Source organism: Thalassophryne amazonica, chromosome 10, assembly GCF_902500255.1.
Source record: "Thalassophryne amazonica chromosome 10, fThaAma1.1, whole genome shotgun sequence".
NCBI classification, from domain to species: domain Eukaryota; kingdom Metazoa; phylum Chordata; class Actinopteri; order Batrachoidiformes; family Batrachoididae; genus Thalassophryne; species Thalassophryne amazonica.
In genome coordinates this window covers 28,474,765-28,491,982 of record NC_047112.1, presented here as the reverse complement: position 1 = coordinate 28,491,982, position 17,218 = coordinate 28,474,765, and positions in this window count along the sequence as shown.

The window sequence follows — 17,218 nt, the reverse complement described above, 5'->3', positions numbered from 1 at the left end:
TGGTTACTTTGAGCAGCTGTATAAGGCTGATCGTCCTGTCTGAATGTTGGACATCTCCACTAGTGCCAAGGATCTAATGGCTGATCTGCTACTCGACTGCAAAGCCACAGGATCTCAGTGAGATTGCAAAGGTGGTAAAGCTGCAGTGACCTGGTATCAGGGCAGAGGTCCTTTAGCTGGATGGAGATACTGTTGTCCTGGTGTTGCAAGCCATCTTTGGTTCCATGTGGGTGAGAGTTATCATCACAAGACTGGAAAAAAGGTCTTGTTGTCCCTCTCTGGAAAGGAAAAGGAGATTACCTGGACTTTAGCAACTTCTGGGGTATGTGTCACCAATGCATGCTCACAATGAACCTGACAGTTTGTCGTGAGTGTAACACATTGAAATAACATCTGTACAAAACTCTACATGGGTGATTCTTTAACTACAGGCACTATGGCCTTGTACATGTAATTTCCACCACACCATTGCCTTACAATATAAAGTGCCTTGGGGCAACTGTTTGTTGTGATTTGGCGCTATATACATGTGCTCTGATGTCACTGTTTATCTCCATAGAAACTACCCAAACAATCTTTCATACAAATTGTTTAAAGGGACATTACAGTGTTGTGGTGGTGCGGCAATAGTGTGGGACAACTACATTTTGTTTAAACAAATCACAACAGTTGTATGACATTGAATACCCCAATTATGTTTTGATTATTTTACTGATATTTTATTCAGAGATATTTTAAAACATTAGAAAAAAACGTTTCTTTACCATTCATTTTTATCATTGAAGATCAAAAGTCTGGGTGTGGGACAAGCACAAAACGGCAATATTTGCATATAATGATGCTGAAAAAAGGTGAAAAAGTCATCATAGACTACTAGAACAAATTTCTTAACACACTTTCATTGTAAAGATAACTATAAAAGTGTGAAATTTCCCCTTTTTTCTGTTTTTCATACAATATGATCAAAGGACATAATAAGTGCCCGTAGTCTAAGAATCACACACATATAAGCTCCAGCTCTACTGTAAAGTTTAAAAACCACCTGTACCCAACTGTTCATGGATACCACCATTCAGCTGACTCCCAGATGACAGCCCCATGTATGTACGTTCTGTCATTTCACAGCCACATGGAAAATGATCATGTGGGCTGCATTTAATGACACGTTAAGGCATGCAATTAGACATAAATTACTGTCTGTATGTGGCCCCCAGGTCTCGAGTTTGCCTCCCCTAATCTACACCATTAATAAGAATACACTGACTGATAACGTTAACCACCAACTCCACAATGTATACTCCACCTTTTGCTGTTCATAGAGCAGATAGAAGACTGAAGAAAAACGAATAATAATCAGGGGATGCTCCTCACGGCCACTTTATTAGGTACACCTGTTGAATTGGTTGTTAACACAAATCAACCAATCACATGGCAGCAACTCAGTACATTTAGGCATCTGGACGTAGTGAAGACAACTTTCTGAAGTTCAAACTGAGCATCAGCATGGGGAAGAAAGGGAGTTTAAGTGACTTTGAATATGGCATGGTTGTTGGTTCTAGACCAGGGGTGGGCAATTAATTTTTACAAGGGGCCACATAGGGAACCTGAATTATGTCCGAGGGCCACACCATCGATAACTCGGCTGTCTCCATTACAAATTTTACAAATAATTGCCTATTTAATAGCTTTTATGGGTAATTTTTATTCTTGTAATAATATGTAAATATTTAAATATACCTAAATAAGCCTCTCTAATGATTTGCAACACACAAGCTTGACATTTTTAATCTATGTAATAATAATGACAGACCTCATGAGGGCCGGACAGAGACATGCAAAGGGCCGCATGTGGCCCCCGGGCCGCAGTTTGCCCAGGTCTGTTCTAGACAGACTGATCTGAGTATTTCAGAAACTGCTGATCTACTGGGATTTTCCCTCACAACTATCTCTAGGGTTTACAGAGAATGGTCTGAAAGAGAGAAGATATCTAATGAGTGGCAGTTGCATGGACAAAAATGCCTTGGCGTTAGGGGTCAGAGGAGAATGGGCGACTGTGGGATGCGATCATGTCAGTATGGACCAACATCCCAGGAATGTTTCCAACACATTGTTGAATCCATACCATGAAGAATAAATGTGCTTAAAAATGGGAGACCAACCCAGTATTAGCAAGGTGTACCCAATAAAGTGGCCGTGAGTATATACTGACTACAACTATTTACTCGCTGCAAGTGCAGGATAACACATTTGAATCCTAATTTTTTGTGAAATAGACCATCATATATATCACAAGAGTCGGTAACAGAGCATGAATTTCCATCACCAAAAAACAAAACAAAAACAGATGACAGTGTAATGCAGTCTGCAACCTTACCACTAGAGGGCACTAAATCCTACACACTGTAGCTTTGAATATTCTTTTTTTTTTTTTCTTTTTTGCTGCCTGACAGTCACAAGTTATTTATTTTTTTTCAGCATTTATTCTTGTAGCTCCATTAGTGTAAGAAAACTTTGTGAACAGAAAGTAGAAATGACAGAAGGAAATGAGGTGCAGCACAAGTGAAGAAGTCACAAACTGGTGGGGGGGTGCGTTGCAAAGATCAGGCCGCAATAATCATACAGCAGAACCATCTATAGCAAAAGTGGCAGAAAAAAGGTGTTCGCCTCATGTAACATCTCATTGATAAGAGCAGCAAACACCTCATTTACAGGAACCTTAGGCTATAAGATCAGGTATTTTAAAAGCCATCCAAACACATTCAGACCCCGCCTGTGTGCCAACAAATAAAACACCTTGATATCACCCCAACTAAACTAGGATGATTCTGTCTTAATGTCCCATTTCAGGCACCAAGGAACCCATAGTCTTTATGGCTCCGCAGAATTGCAGGTGTGTTTGGCACAGCGGGGCATTTCAGACGATTAAAGTGACAAGTTCAGCCACCAACCCCGGGACATCGAGAAGCAGGCGAGATTGGCAGCTTTCGCTTCTTTAGTTGGTTTCGTCAGCCGTTACTCCCAGCGGAGGCGACATGCTGTGAAGGACTAGTGGGAGGGGATAGGAAGGCAGATTAACAGGCAGCTGATACAGGTGTACAGGCGGTATCAAACAGCAGCTCTGTCAATGCAGCAGGCTCCGAATTTCTTTCAGAAGGGGCTCGGATCCCCGAAGTATAGCTGCCGATTTCTCTATGACAGGATTAACCGAGAGCTTCATATGATTTTCTGCGATTCTGTGACTCAACAATTCAGTGATCCACACTCTAGCAGGTTTAGACTCCTATCCCAAGTTTCAAAAGCTTACCCTTCGGCCGAGGGACTCTTTTCTCCCATACTGTTACACCCCCACCACACTTTTTTTTTGTTTTTTTTTTGCTGAATTCAGTTGTTCATCACATCCTGTCCTTCATCACTGTCATTCATCACTGTCCTCTCCGAGTCTCCCATCTTCTCTTCTCTGCACATCTGCCAGCTTTGAGTTTCCTTTCTTTCCTCTCCTGCCTTGCTTGGCCCAAGGCCCTTATAGCCAAATTGGTTTACATTGGAGAGATAAATGCTCTGCAAATGCGCTTAAACACGTACAGTTAAAAAAAAAATGCAGACAGTGCGTGTCAGGATTATCACTCAAGTCAGGGGGAGAAAGGAGAGCGTCTGCAGCACAAAGCTGGGGAGCCGAAGTGAAGCCTGCAGATATAGTCGGTCTCATCCACTTCTCAGGAGAAAGAGAGGAGGATTTAGCATTTTGAATGCTACTCTGTAATTCCTGGCATTATATAACTTGCCGCCAACAATCAAACTCCTGCAGCATTGTTTCACTGGGGCAAGCAAAGTGTGAAGTTACACTCCTGGTAGAAGGTTGGCGGTGCTGCCTGCAGCCCGTGAGACCACCCTATAAGCACCAGGCGCCAAAACGCACACTCTGAGGCCAACCACAGAAGCAACACGCTCAAAATCCTCTCAGAATATAAGCTGCACAAATTCATCTTAGGGTATTAATGATTCACCAAAGTATCATGAGTGACATGTAAAAAGAGGCTGATCCAACATACTGCTGCTACAGAAAGACGAACAGCATAAAAATGATCCCAAACAGCAAGTCTGAAGCCGTTTCTTCAAGCTTTTTCTTCACAGTAGAAGGCTTCTGTCACAGCCTTAGAATACTGGTCTCAAACTTGTGGGCCAGGGGCTGGATATAGCCTATGTGCCAGTGGTTTATGGTCTGTGGCATGGTTTATTAAATAATGGCGAGAATGCTCAATGGAATGCATTAATTCGAAACATCCGTTTTCTAAACCACCTTATTCTAGTTAAGGGTCACAGGGGGGCTGGAGTCTATCCCAGGGGTCAAGAAGCAAGAGGCAGGGTACACCCTGGACAGGCCGCATGTCTGACGCCGGGCCAACGCACAAAGACAGACAAACACACTCACACCTGTCAATTTAGAGTCACCAAGTCTTTGGCAGTGAGGGGAGTTTTCCGGGAATTCCCTGAAATCTGGGTTTTCTGTGGCAAACGTTTCCGGGTTAGTTTTGTTTTCCAGGCACACGTTGGATTTAGTCCATGGTCTGATTTCATGATGTTTGTATTTGTGAAATTGTTTGGAAACGCCTCTGAGACACCACAGTGGATATTAAGTCTCAGGTTTTCACGTCCTGATCTGAGACTGAAGGATAAATGTAACGTGCCATAGCTCGTCCGTACAGCAGCAAGTTAGAGACGCCGTTACACATTTTAAAGCGCCTGTCACACCTTGACAATTTAGCCTGTGTATGTCAACCGTATTAAAAACGCTGGCATACGCGGGTGTACATCTAATAAATTATGTAGCTGTCACACCTTGACAATTTAGCCAGCATATAGCATTTAGCCGACTGCCCCATTTCCACCAAGTGGTTTGGGTCAATACTAAACAGTATGATATGTGTCGGAACAGTTAAAGCTGGCTTGGTTTGTGTTTACGTCGCCAGGAGAACCCTTTTGTTTGGCAAGCGGAACACTTAAATATTGACAAGCACGTCATCAAGCGCGCATATGCTTTCACGCGGCCTCGGCCCTCCACACAGAGGCAAAACAGAGTAATTTAACATTATTTTATTTTTGTCTTTGTGAATCATGGGATTTATCTTCATTGCATGCAGAATGCTGAAAACTCAACTGATCCCTGTGATGAATGCTGTCATGACTGAATGAGATGCTGTGACTCTTTCTACTTCTTTCAACAAGTGCCAGTGTTGCTGACAGAACCATCCCTCCCGGAGACGGATCCACGAAATGAACCCATATAATTACGTAAAAACCCCAACGGTCAAAACGACCCCCTGTGAGCAAGCACTTGGCGACAGTGGGAAGGAAAAACTCCCTTTTCACAGGAAGCAACCTCCAGCAGAACCAGGCTCAGGGAGGGACAGTCTTCTGCTGGGACTGGTTGGGGCTGAGGGAGAGAATCAGGAAAAAGACATGCTGTGGAGGGGAGCAGAGATCAATCACTAATGATTAAATGCAGAGTGGTGCATACAGAGCAAAAAGAGAAAGAAACACTCAGTGCATCATGGGAACCCCCCAGCAGTCTAAGTCTATAGTAGCATAACTAAGGGATGGTTCAGGGTCACCTGATCCAGCCCTAACTATAAGCTTTAGCAAAAAGGAAAGTTTTAAGCCTAATCTTAAAAGTAGAGAGGGTGTCTGTCTCCCTGATCCGAATTGGGAGCTGGTTCCACAGGAGAGGAGCCTGAAAGCTGAAGGCTCTGCCTCCCATTCTACTCTTACAAACCCTAGGAACTACAAGTAAGCCTGCAGTCTGAGAGCGAAGCGCTCTATTGGGGTGATATGGTACTATGAGGTCCCTAAGATAAGATGGGACCTGATTATTCAAAACCTTATAAGTAAGAAGAAGAATTTTAAATTCTATTCTAGAATTAACAGGAAGCCAGTGAAGAGAGGCCAATATGGGTGAGATATGCTCTCTCCTTCTAGTCCCCGTCAGTACTCTAGCTGCAGCGTTTTGAATTAACTGAAGGCTTTTCAGGGAACTTTTAGGACAACCTGATAATAATGAATTACAATAGTCCAGCCTAGAGGAAATAAATGCATGAATTAGTTTTTCAGCATCACTCTGAGACAAGACCTTTCTAATTTTAGAGATATTGCGTAAATGCAAAAAAGCAGTCCTACATATTTGTTTAATATGCTCTTTGAATGACATATCCTGATCAAAAATGACTCCAAGATTTCTCACAGTATTACTAGAGGTCAGGGTAATGCCATCCAGAGTAAGGATCTGGTTAGACACCATGTTTCTAAGATTTGTGGGGCCAAGTACAATAACTTCAGTTTTATCTGAGTTTAAAAGCAGGAAATTAGAGGTCATCCATGTCTTTATGTCTGTAAGACAATCCTGCAGTTTAGCTAATTGGTGTGTGTCCTCTGGCTTTATGGATAGATAAAGCTGGGTATCATCTGCGTAACAATGAAAATTTAAGCAATGCCGTCTAATAATACTGCCTAAGGGAAGCATGTATAAAGTGAATAAAATTGGTCCTAGCACAGAACCTTGTGGAACTCCATAATTAACCTTAGTCTGTGAAGAAGATTCCCCATTTACATGAACAAATTGTAATCTATTAGACAAATATGATTCAAACCACCGCAGCGCAGTGCCTTTAATACCTATGGCATATTTATCTGGGGAATCATACGTGAAGCTGCCTGGCGTCGTAGTTGGTGAGCTAGAAGCTGGCTTGCCCTCTCACCATGTTCATAATATATGGAGCACGAGCGTAGAAGAAGCCTCTCTGCATCATTAGTGGTGATAAGGTCAAATTCAGTCTGTAGCGCAACACGTTTAAGTAAATTGGGGGAGAAACAAGCGGCGAGTTGTTGGTCTATTTTAGTGATGTTGATAGAAAGTTCTTGTAGTTTGACTTTTCGAGATTTGTTAGAATGGGCAGAGTAGGAGATTATGTGTCCCCGTAGGTATGCTTTTAATGATTCCCACAGGAGTGAACATGTGATAGGTTCTGTGTCATTTTGATTAATAGCAATAAAATCGTCAATTTTAGCTGCAATAAATTTATTGAATTCGTCATCTGAAAGAAGTAATGAATTGAACCTCCAAGGTGTTGAGTAGCGAGATTGTGAGGAAAACTGAATATCTAAAGAAAGAGGGGCATGATCGGAGATAACGATAGGGTGGTAATTAACATTTAATACATTGGGAATTAATTTGGCATCAGTGAAATAGTAATCAATCCGAGAGAAACATTGATGCATCTGTGAAAAGGAGGAGAATTGTAAAATCTCCAAGGATCAATGTAACCAATTTTAGACATGAAATCAGAAAGAGATCTTGACATTAATGATAGGGTTAGGGTTCGTGGGTTAGAACGGTCTAGATTGGGGTCAATTACACAATTCATGTCCCCTCCAAATATAAGGAGAGTATTGTTCAAAGAGGGAAGACGTTCAAAAAGCCTATTCATAAAATGTGAATCATCAAAATTGGGGGCATATATATTAACTAATAGGATGGGAACATGGAATAGTGTGCCTACAATAATCAAGTATCTACCATCTTTGTCTGATATAACCTTAGAAGCTGAGAATTGAATTGACTTACCAATTAAAATAGCGACCCCTCTGGCTTTAGAATTGAAATTCGAGTGAAACACCTCAGAAACCCAGGGACATTTGAGTCTCACCTGGTCTTTGATACGCATGTGGATTTCTTGTAGAAACACTAGATCAGCTTTAAGACATTTCAAATGAGTAAATATCCTTGATCTCTTAATTGGACTCCCCATGCCTTTAATGTTCCAGCTCAAAAATCTCACAGAAGACCCAGTACCATAAGTATTAGCTTTGGTAGACATTATTTACCTGGACATAGACAATGGCCTCATCCCCAAACGATGGAGCACCCAGTGCTAACTCCACAAGGAGTTGAACCTCTAAGACCACAACTTACGGTTTTTTGACTAATGGTTAAGTCAGATTTCAGTTTGAGCTCCTACAAACCTAGCAACAATTTGACCCCAAGGCACAACTAATACAAGTCCAAGTTGAACTGAAATTAACATGAAAATGGAAAAGTGAGAAGGAAAAAAAATAAAAATAAAATAATATTAATAGTAAAAATAATAGTAAAGAAAAGTGAATAAAATAATTTAAAAAAAATGGGCGGGGAGAGAAAAAAAAGGGGGGGGGGAGCAAAGCATAACCTGTAAAGGCATGAAAACGACAGTGTATGAATCAGCGAAATATTATCAATCACCACTTCAGTGTTGTGCATATTTTCTCAGTTTTCTTTCGTGCCTAGTGACCTGATCAATGCGGTGGCCTCTTCTGGTGATTTAAACTCTCTCACTGCACCGTTGTGTGTAACTTGGAGGCGCACTGGGTAGAGCAGTCCGAAGCGAATCCCCGGTATCTCACGGAGCTGGCATCGGACATCGTTAAAGGCAGCTCGGGCACGAGCTGTCTTCTGAGTGAGGTCGGGGAAGATGGAAAAGTTCATGTCCCCGATCCTGATCCGTTGCTGGGCCCTGGCTCTGCACAGTATGTCCACACAGTCCATATGGTAATGCAAACGAGCAACGATGGGGCGGGGGCGTCCTCCAGGTCCCGGCTTCGGCTGGAAAGTGCGGTGAGCACGGTCAACGAGGGGCTCTTTCTCAAGCTGGAACGCCTCCTTTAGCAGAGAGGAGACGGCGGCCGCATCGATAGAAGAGGTGAAAAAATCCTCAGGAATCACCACTAACCGTATATTATTGCGGCGAGATCTTGCCTCCAGGTCCTCGCATTTATTGTCCAGTTTTGTCAGTTCTGATGACAGGTGATCCACCTTAGCTTGTAAGATAGAGATGTCGTCAGTGCAGGAGGAGAGCGACGTTTCCATTTCACCTACGGTGCCCTTCAGAGCGCGGACATCAGACTGGATGCTTGTAATGGTGGCAGATAGCTCGGACTTCACAGCCTGGAGCTCATCCTTGATGCTTGTTAAATTTTGAGTCAGGGCTGATTTAAAAATAACCGACATCTCAGTGCTGAGTGACGAGAGCAGTTCGGCCTTAAAGTCAGGGGGAAGAGAGCCGCTGCTTGCGGCTTCGAACGAGCAGGAGGGGCAGCACGAGCCACCACCAGCCCAGGATGGAGCAGGAGGAGAAGGCCGCGACGGCTGTATACTTAGCTTAGCTTGTTTTGGAGGCATCTTTACCGGGAAGAGGTTGGCGGTAAATTGAAGTGAAGTAATGGTGGCGAAACAAACACACAGCAAAAAACAAAAGAAAAAGAGAAAAAATTAAAAAGATGAGGAAAAGTGTGCCTAAGATTAGTTTTGTAGAAGTAGTTGCAGGAGCTCAGAAAAACACGTCCTACTCCATGAGTCGCTGCACCGGAAGGCCTTGATCAGACATCTTGGTTGAATTACATGATCTGGATCTTATTATCAGGATCCTGCACTATTACCAGGGTAACACAAAATGGGGGTGTGTCATTGAAGGGGCCAAGAAATGGGGGCTCCTGATTGGATGAAAAGTGGGGCGATACAAAGCCTGGTTTTGTCAGTGTCTTTTTTTGTATCACCCTGATTTTATTGCCACAGTTTCCAGGGCAGTAAAATTGATAGGAAATGTATATGATGTATCAGCCCTATTTTTTATTTTTGTATCTCATGGGGGCCGGTTTATGAGTGTAGGGCAGATTTTTGTTGTCATATGTGATAAATGCACGTTGCTGACCTGCACCTCAGGACCCAGCTGTTCAGTGTCTTGCTCATGTCCACTTCAACACACAGAAAGATGCAGTCACAGATTGAACCATCAACTGATGGACAACCCACTCTACAACCTGAGCAATCTTGAGTATATTTGTTTTTTTCCTTTTTAATTATGTTGGACTGTGATCAGCACCCAATGAAATTACAGTACAACTATTTAATGAGGTCATATGTTACTGTACAGCTTATCAGCAAGCCGATGTACTTCAGGTCACCAGGTGTCTTAAAGCTAGATGTAAAGGTCTGTTGACTAACGTAGCTCACAGGTGACTCCTTCTTTAAACAGCTCATTTTCAAGGGGCCCTTGTTTTGTGTCTGCCGCTTTAAATAGAAAGGAGCTGTTGTTTGCCACGCCCTGTTTCCCTTCAGAGAGTGGGGCAACATGTGAATATATATATGAGCATCCTGAAAAGGCAGTGATTCTTATATTTACTTTGACTTTTATTTCATTGTAGAGTATGAACCAAGATATTTTGTGGTGTTTTTTTTTTGTTGTTGTTTGGTTTTTTTTTACAGCCACCTTCATTAAATTTGTTAATATTCATCCATTCCTGCATTTCAGGCCTGCAAACATCCCCAAAATGAAGTTGAGACACTAAGGCATTTATCACTTTGGATTGTTGCCATTCCTTTCTCACAACACCTAAAAGACATTCTGGCATTGAGGACACATGAAGTGTTCCAAGTATTCTATTCCATTCCACCCCATTGCTTTTAAAAGCAAGAAAGCACTGACTTTACAGATCCTTAAATACATCCAACTGTTCTTCAATTAATGCTTAACTATGCATCCAAACCAAACTTGTTTTACTGTTTGATTGTTCCTACCATGGAACTCTGTGCACACCTGATCTTGCCAGATCTCAGAAGTTAAGCAAAGTAGCTGCACACATTACTCCATGTAGGACTTGAAGGGGATCCAGAGTAAAAATCTGTGCCAACTATGGACAGCTGCATGCAAAAAAAAAAAAAAATTTGTTCAAATGTTCCTACGTGGACAGAGCCTGATGAATGTCTCCTGGGTTTAATCATTTTTGACATAACTATCTTAGAAATGGTATTTTTTTTGGTAATGTGCAGTGACGACATTAAAAACGACTACAAAGTGAAGAAAATTCCCATTATCTCTAAAAAAAAAAAAAAACTGGCTCGCGAAGACAAAGTTCAGGACACGGCATCCCCCTCCCACCTGCAGCTGTTGTCCCCTGGGAGGGCTGTAAGCTGCTGCCCCTGTCCTCCAGCATAAATGTAAAAACCCTCCACATGCTCTGCTACTTAGATTTGGATGTAAAACTTCCAAGAAAGCACCCCCCCACCCCAAAAAAAGCCCCCCCTTTGTTTCTCTCCCTCACGACCTAGTCCTCCCTCCACTTCAGCACCGTCCCATCAGACCTCCCAAAACAAAGCCCTCAGAGCAAAGCCAGCACAGAAATCATAGTGCACCATTCAATCATTGTTTTTTCCTCCTTCTCACCCCTTTTATGCTCCCACTAAAGGTTTTAGTCGGGCAAAGAAGGAGGGCTGTCACTGAGGAAACCTTAGCCCATTGATGAAGTGACAGGAGCTGCCAGAATATGATCCTAATCCTGTTTCCAGCATTCTTTTAACCCACTGGCATCGCAATTCCTCCACACATTCTCTGAGCTGTCAACTAGGAAAATCCCTCTAATAGCGCATTGCCCAGATAGACATCAAAGAGCTCCTGGAAACCTTCAGCGGCTTAGCCGCCGTAGACACACTCACACAGCGCGTCTTTACACCAGTACACACAAAATCCACACATTCATAGCAAACTGACCATATATTTAAAGAGCAAACCCCAAAATAACCCTAAGAAAACAAATCTCAATTCCTTTTTGTTCAACTTGCTTGATTCCAAACCGATCACACCTCCTCCACCAGCAGAAGGTGACCGAAACGTTAGGACCATGCACGCATTGAGAAACCAGGAAAAACAGGTGCCTGAACTCTGCTGACTCCAATAACCCCTTTTGCTTCTATTTTATCTCATTCTATTCTTACTTAATCCATCGATATCCCCACCAAAGGTAATCTTCTTATGGCAAAGCGTTCTGTTTCGGTGCTGCCAAACCTCAGCTGATGGGGGGGGGGGCAGAGAGGGAGGAGTTAAAGCCTGTGCTTCAGTCATTTCATTTAGGTTTAGTTATATACTGTGTGAACAAGCAGCACCCCCCCCCCCCCCCCCAAAAAAAAAAATATGTGTACATGGTGCATGTTGTGTCTAAGCCTCTCGGACCTCCAGTGTGAAAATTATTTATGGGAGTTGTTGTCAGTTCATTAAACAGCTTTAAATTGTCACCTTACACTGTTGGTGGTCAACAGTGGTAGTCTATGAGCCAGTCATCAATTTTGACCTAATCGGTACCACGTAAAGTGGAGAAACAACACTTAGAATCCAGCCTCAGTGTACCATGGCCTACACAAAAATATATGACCATCCCAGGGTAACAGGAGGTGGTAAAATCACGTCAGAATTTCAATACATCCACTTGGGAAATTATTCACAATATTAATACCAGCATTTTGGCATCAAAATTAATCCTATATCTTGAAAATAACCCCCCACCCCTTGAATGTAACAAAGTATGGTCTATTTTCAATTATCTGGCTATTCCACTATGTGTAAAGTTTGTCCATGCCCTTCAAAAACTTTATAAACACAATTCTTTCGCAAAGGTTTTATTTCAGTAACACTGTGTGAATAACAGAACTTAAGAGGAGGCCATGCTCTTCAAAAACTTTAAAAACAAACCATTGTCAAAGGTTTTATCAAATTCTTTAGCCTGAGATCTTGTTTTTGGCTTGGCCATGACACTTGATTTACTACAACTTGCCATGCTGTGACTTGAAATTACATGTGTAATTGCATGATCACTGTAATAATATCAGTACTTATGTAGCTTTTGTGACTTCTCTAAAACAAGTACTACCAAGTCAGGAGCATTACAGTAGTGTTCAGAATAATAGTAGTGCTATGTGACTAAAAAGATTAATCCAGGTTTTGAGTATATTTCTTATTGTTACATGGGAAACAATGTACCAGTAGGTTCAGTGGATTCTCACAAATCCAACAAGACCAAGCATTCATGATATGCACACTCTTAAGGCTATGAAATTGGGCTGTTAGTAAAAAAAAAAAGTAGAAAAGGGGGTGTTCACAATAATAGCAGCATCTGCTGTTGACGCTACAAACTCAAAACTATTATGTTCAAACTGCTTTTTTAGCAATCCTGTGAATCACTAAACTAGTATTTAGTTGTATAACCACAGTTTTTCATGATTTCTTCACATCTGCGAGGCATTAATTTTGTTGGTTTGGAACCAAAGTTTTGCTCATATACTAGTGTGCTTGGGGTCATTGTCTTGTTGAAACACCCATTTCAAGGGCATGTCCTCTTCAGCATAAGGCAACATGACCTCTTCAAATATTCTGACATATCCAGACTGATCCATGATACCTGGTATCCGATATATAGGCCCAACACCATAGTAGGAGAAACATGCACATATCGTGATGCTTGCACCACCATGCTTCACTGTCTTCACTGTGAACTGTGTCTTGAATTCAGAATATGGGGGTCGTCTCACAAACTGTCTGCAGCCCTTGGACCCAAAAAGAACAATTTTACTCTCATCAGTCCACAAAATATTCCTCCATTTCTCTTTAGGCCAGTTGATGTGTTCTTTGGCAAATTGTAACCTCTTCTGCACATGTCTTTTATTTAATGGAGGGACTTTGTGGGGGATTCTTGCAAATAAATTAGCTTCACACAGGCGTCTTCTAACTGTCACAGTACTTACAGGTAACTCCAGACTGTCTTTGATCATCCTGGAGCTGATCAATGGGTGAGCCTTTGCCATTCTGGTTATTCTTCTATCCATTTTGATGGTTGTTTTCCATTTTCTTCCACGCGTCTCTGTTTTTTTTTGTCCATTTTAAAGCATTGGAGATCATTGTAGATGAACAGCCTATAATTTTTTGCACCTGCGTATAAGTTTTCCCCTCTCCAATCAACTTTTTAATCAAACTACGCTGTTCTTCTGAACAATGTCTTGAACGTCCCATTTTCCTCAGGCTTTCAAAGAGAAAAGCATGTTCAACAGGTGCTGGCTTCATCCTTAAATAGGGGACACCTGATTCACACCTGTTTGTTCCACAAAACTGACAAACTCACTGACTGAATGCCACACTACTATTATTGTGAACACCCCCTTTTCTACTTTTTTCTCTTTTTTTTTACTAATAGCCTTAAGAGTGTGCATATCATGAATACTTGGTCTTGTTGGATTTGTGAGAATCTACTGAATCTACTGGTACCTTGTTTCCCATATAACAATAAGAAATATACTCAAAACCTGGATTAATCTTTTTAGTCACATAGCACTACTATTATTCTGAACACTACTGTATATATCATAAACGTGAATGTTGTGTTCAATGCAGGGTTCATCAAAAGTAATCATGAAGTCAAAACAATTACATTCTAATATTTCGAAAGATGTTAAAATTACAGTATATATTGCAGTTTTCTTTTTTGCATGGCGTGGTTTTTTTTTGTCATAGTAGACACCCACTTCCTATATGAAATATCTCCCAAATTACACAATGCACAATCTCTGAAGTGGATGTATACGGAAGCATATTTGAAAAAAATATACATTTTTTCTACCATTACCACCTCCTGCTACCAGGGTGGTAGTTATAACCAGGTAGGGGTCAATGAAGAATTACAGAGGTCAGAATGTAAAAATTCTCCAATCATGTTAAAAACTATACCAAATTATGTGTCTGATCATAATGATTCCAAAAAGGTATAGTTTGGATTATCTATGACTGAATGTTCTGGAGTTTTGGAGTAAAAACAGCAAAAATGGTGACAAAGGTCAGTTTCAGTTTCAGGTCAAAAGTTAAAATTGCTCCAATTTCAGTAAAGAATGATGCAAATTATTGGTTGAAATAAAAGGATTAATAAATGAAATAGTTTTGACTGTGTTGAAGGCTTGGTCTCCAAAATAAAGGTCAAACAAGGTCTATAAGTTAGATTCTATGACTTGTGACATATGTTACCCTGTAACATGATAACTAAGCATGACAGATGGTGCAAACCATTCCTTTTTAGAACCCTATTAAGCTATTAACTTATTGGCAGGGATGGTGGCCAAGCGGTTAGTGTGCTTGGTTTCAGCGCAGAAGGTTCCCAGTTCAAGCCAGGAATGGCATCCGGCATTAAACTTGTGCCAACTCAACATGCAGATCCACTTCAGATTTGCTGTGGCGACCCCGAGTGCAAAACAAGAGACCAGCCGAAGGTACTTACTTATTAACCAATCATACATTTTTGTGTACGTCATGGTACACTGAGGCTGGATTCTAAGTGTTATTTCGTCGCCTTAAGTGGTACCGAAAACCTCCTTGGCCCATGGACTTTGATGAAACAAACCTTTTTTGTTTTTTGCAGTCACACTACAACCCATCCAAACACATCCTCTTCACATCCTGCCCCATTTTTTTTTTAATAAATGGTTTTCATTTGTGTTTTTATGTTATTTATATGTGTCCAAAAAAAGCTTTGGGAAAAGTTCTATTTTACAGCAATGTTTAACAGACAATTCCTTCGACTTCGTGCTTGGTTTGTGCTCTGTCAGGCACTGTCAACTGTGGGACCCTATATGTAGACAGGTGTGTGTCTTTGCAAATCATGTCCAATCAACTGAATTTACCCCAGGTGGACTCCAATTAAACTGTACAAACATCTCAAGGATGATAAGTGGAAACTGGATGCACCTGAGCTCAATTTTGAGCTTCATGGCAAAGGCTGTGAATACTTATGTGATTTTTTTAGTTTTTTAATAAATTTGCAAAAAAAAAAAAGCTTTTTCACGTCGTTATGGGGTGTTGTGTGTAGAATTTTGAGGGCATATTGGAATAAGGCATAACATAAAATGTGGAAAAAGTGATGCGCTGTGAATACTTTCTGGATGCACTGTATGTACATATGATTTCTTAGTTTTTTTATTTTTAATAAATTTGCAAAAAATCTAACAAATAGAAAAACAACAAACAACATGTTTCACATATGAATTTCATCCATTTTGGAATAAGGCTGTAGCATTAAAAAATTTAAAAAGCAAAGCGCTGTGAATACTTTCCTGATGCACAGTATGTACAAATGATTTATTATGTTTATTTTTTTATTATTTTTAATGTAAGTAAGTCCCTTCGGCTGCTCCCTTGTTTGCACTCGGGGTCGCCACAGCAAATCCAAGGTGGATCTGCATGTTGAATTGGCACAGGTTTTACGCCGGATGCCCTTCCTGACGCAACTCCACATTACATGGAGAAATGTGGCAGGGGTGGGATTTGAACCCAGAACCTTCTGCACTGAAACCAAGCACATTAACCACTTGGCCACCACCCCTGCTATTTTTATTATTTTTAATAAAATTGCAAAAATCTAAAAATATATAGATACTTTTTTTACATTGTCATTATGGGGCAACGTGTGTAGAATTTTGAGGGGAAAAATTGTGAATTTCTTCCATTTGGGAATAAAGCTGTAACATTAAAAAAATGTGAGCTGTCCTTAAAGCGAAAGAAACTCCACAACCTCTCATCAGCCGTTAAACTTTTCACCAAGTACCAGCTGAATTTCTTGAATAGTGTCCACTCGGATATCCTTCACCGTTCCTGAAAAAACTTGATAAAGCAACGTGCTACGTCTCCAGCAGCGTCTCAGACAAAGGATTTCAGCTGAGAGGGCAGGACCAGTGCTCACTCAAAGCCTGCCCACAGGCGAATGACGTCACCGACGCGTGAAAAAACTCACGCATGCGCACAAGGGTTCAAGCATGTCTGGTGTAATCGCACGTGATTCAAATCCATATAGTTTTTTTTTATATATATATATATAAAACTGCTGGTTCGTTTTCTAATAAACCTCGTATCTCAAACTAGCGTGTTGCCCGTGGGGATCCACGAGCTCTTGATTGGGTCGCGTTTATAAAATAGGTAGCTGACATTTTTCAAGATTGGTAATAAATTGTGTTTCTATAATGAGTTGGAATGGCGTGTGAGTTCAGAATGTTTTTAGAACCTCAACAATTTTTAAAAGAAATGCTAAATGGACTGCATTTATATAGCGCTTTTCCATCTGCATGAGATGCTCAAAGCGCTTTACAAATAATGCCTCACATTCCCCCCCAATGTGAGGGTGCTGCCATACAAGGTACTCACAATAGTGGATTAAAGACCTTGCCCAAGGGCCCTTAGTGATTTTCCAGTCAGGCTGGGTTTGAACCAAGGATCTTCTGGTCTCAAGCCCAATACCTTAACCACTAGACCATCACCTCCCCTATAAGAAGGACTCAACCATTTTATTTCCTGTTAATTATGTATTTTTTTTTTTTAATTTACTGCCTTAATGT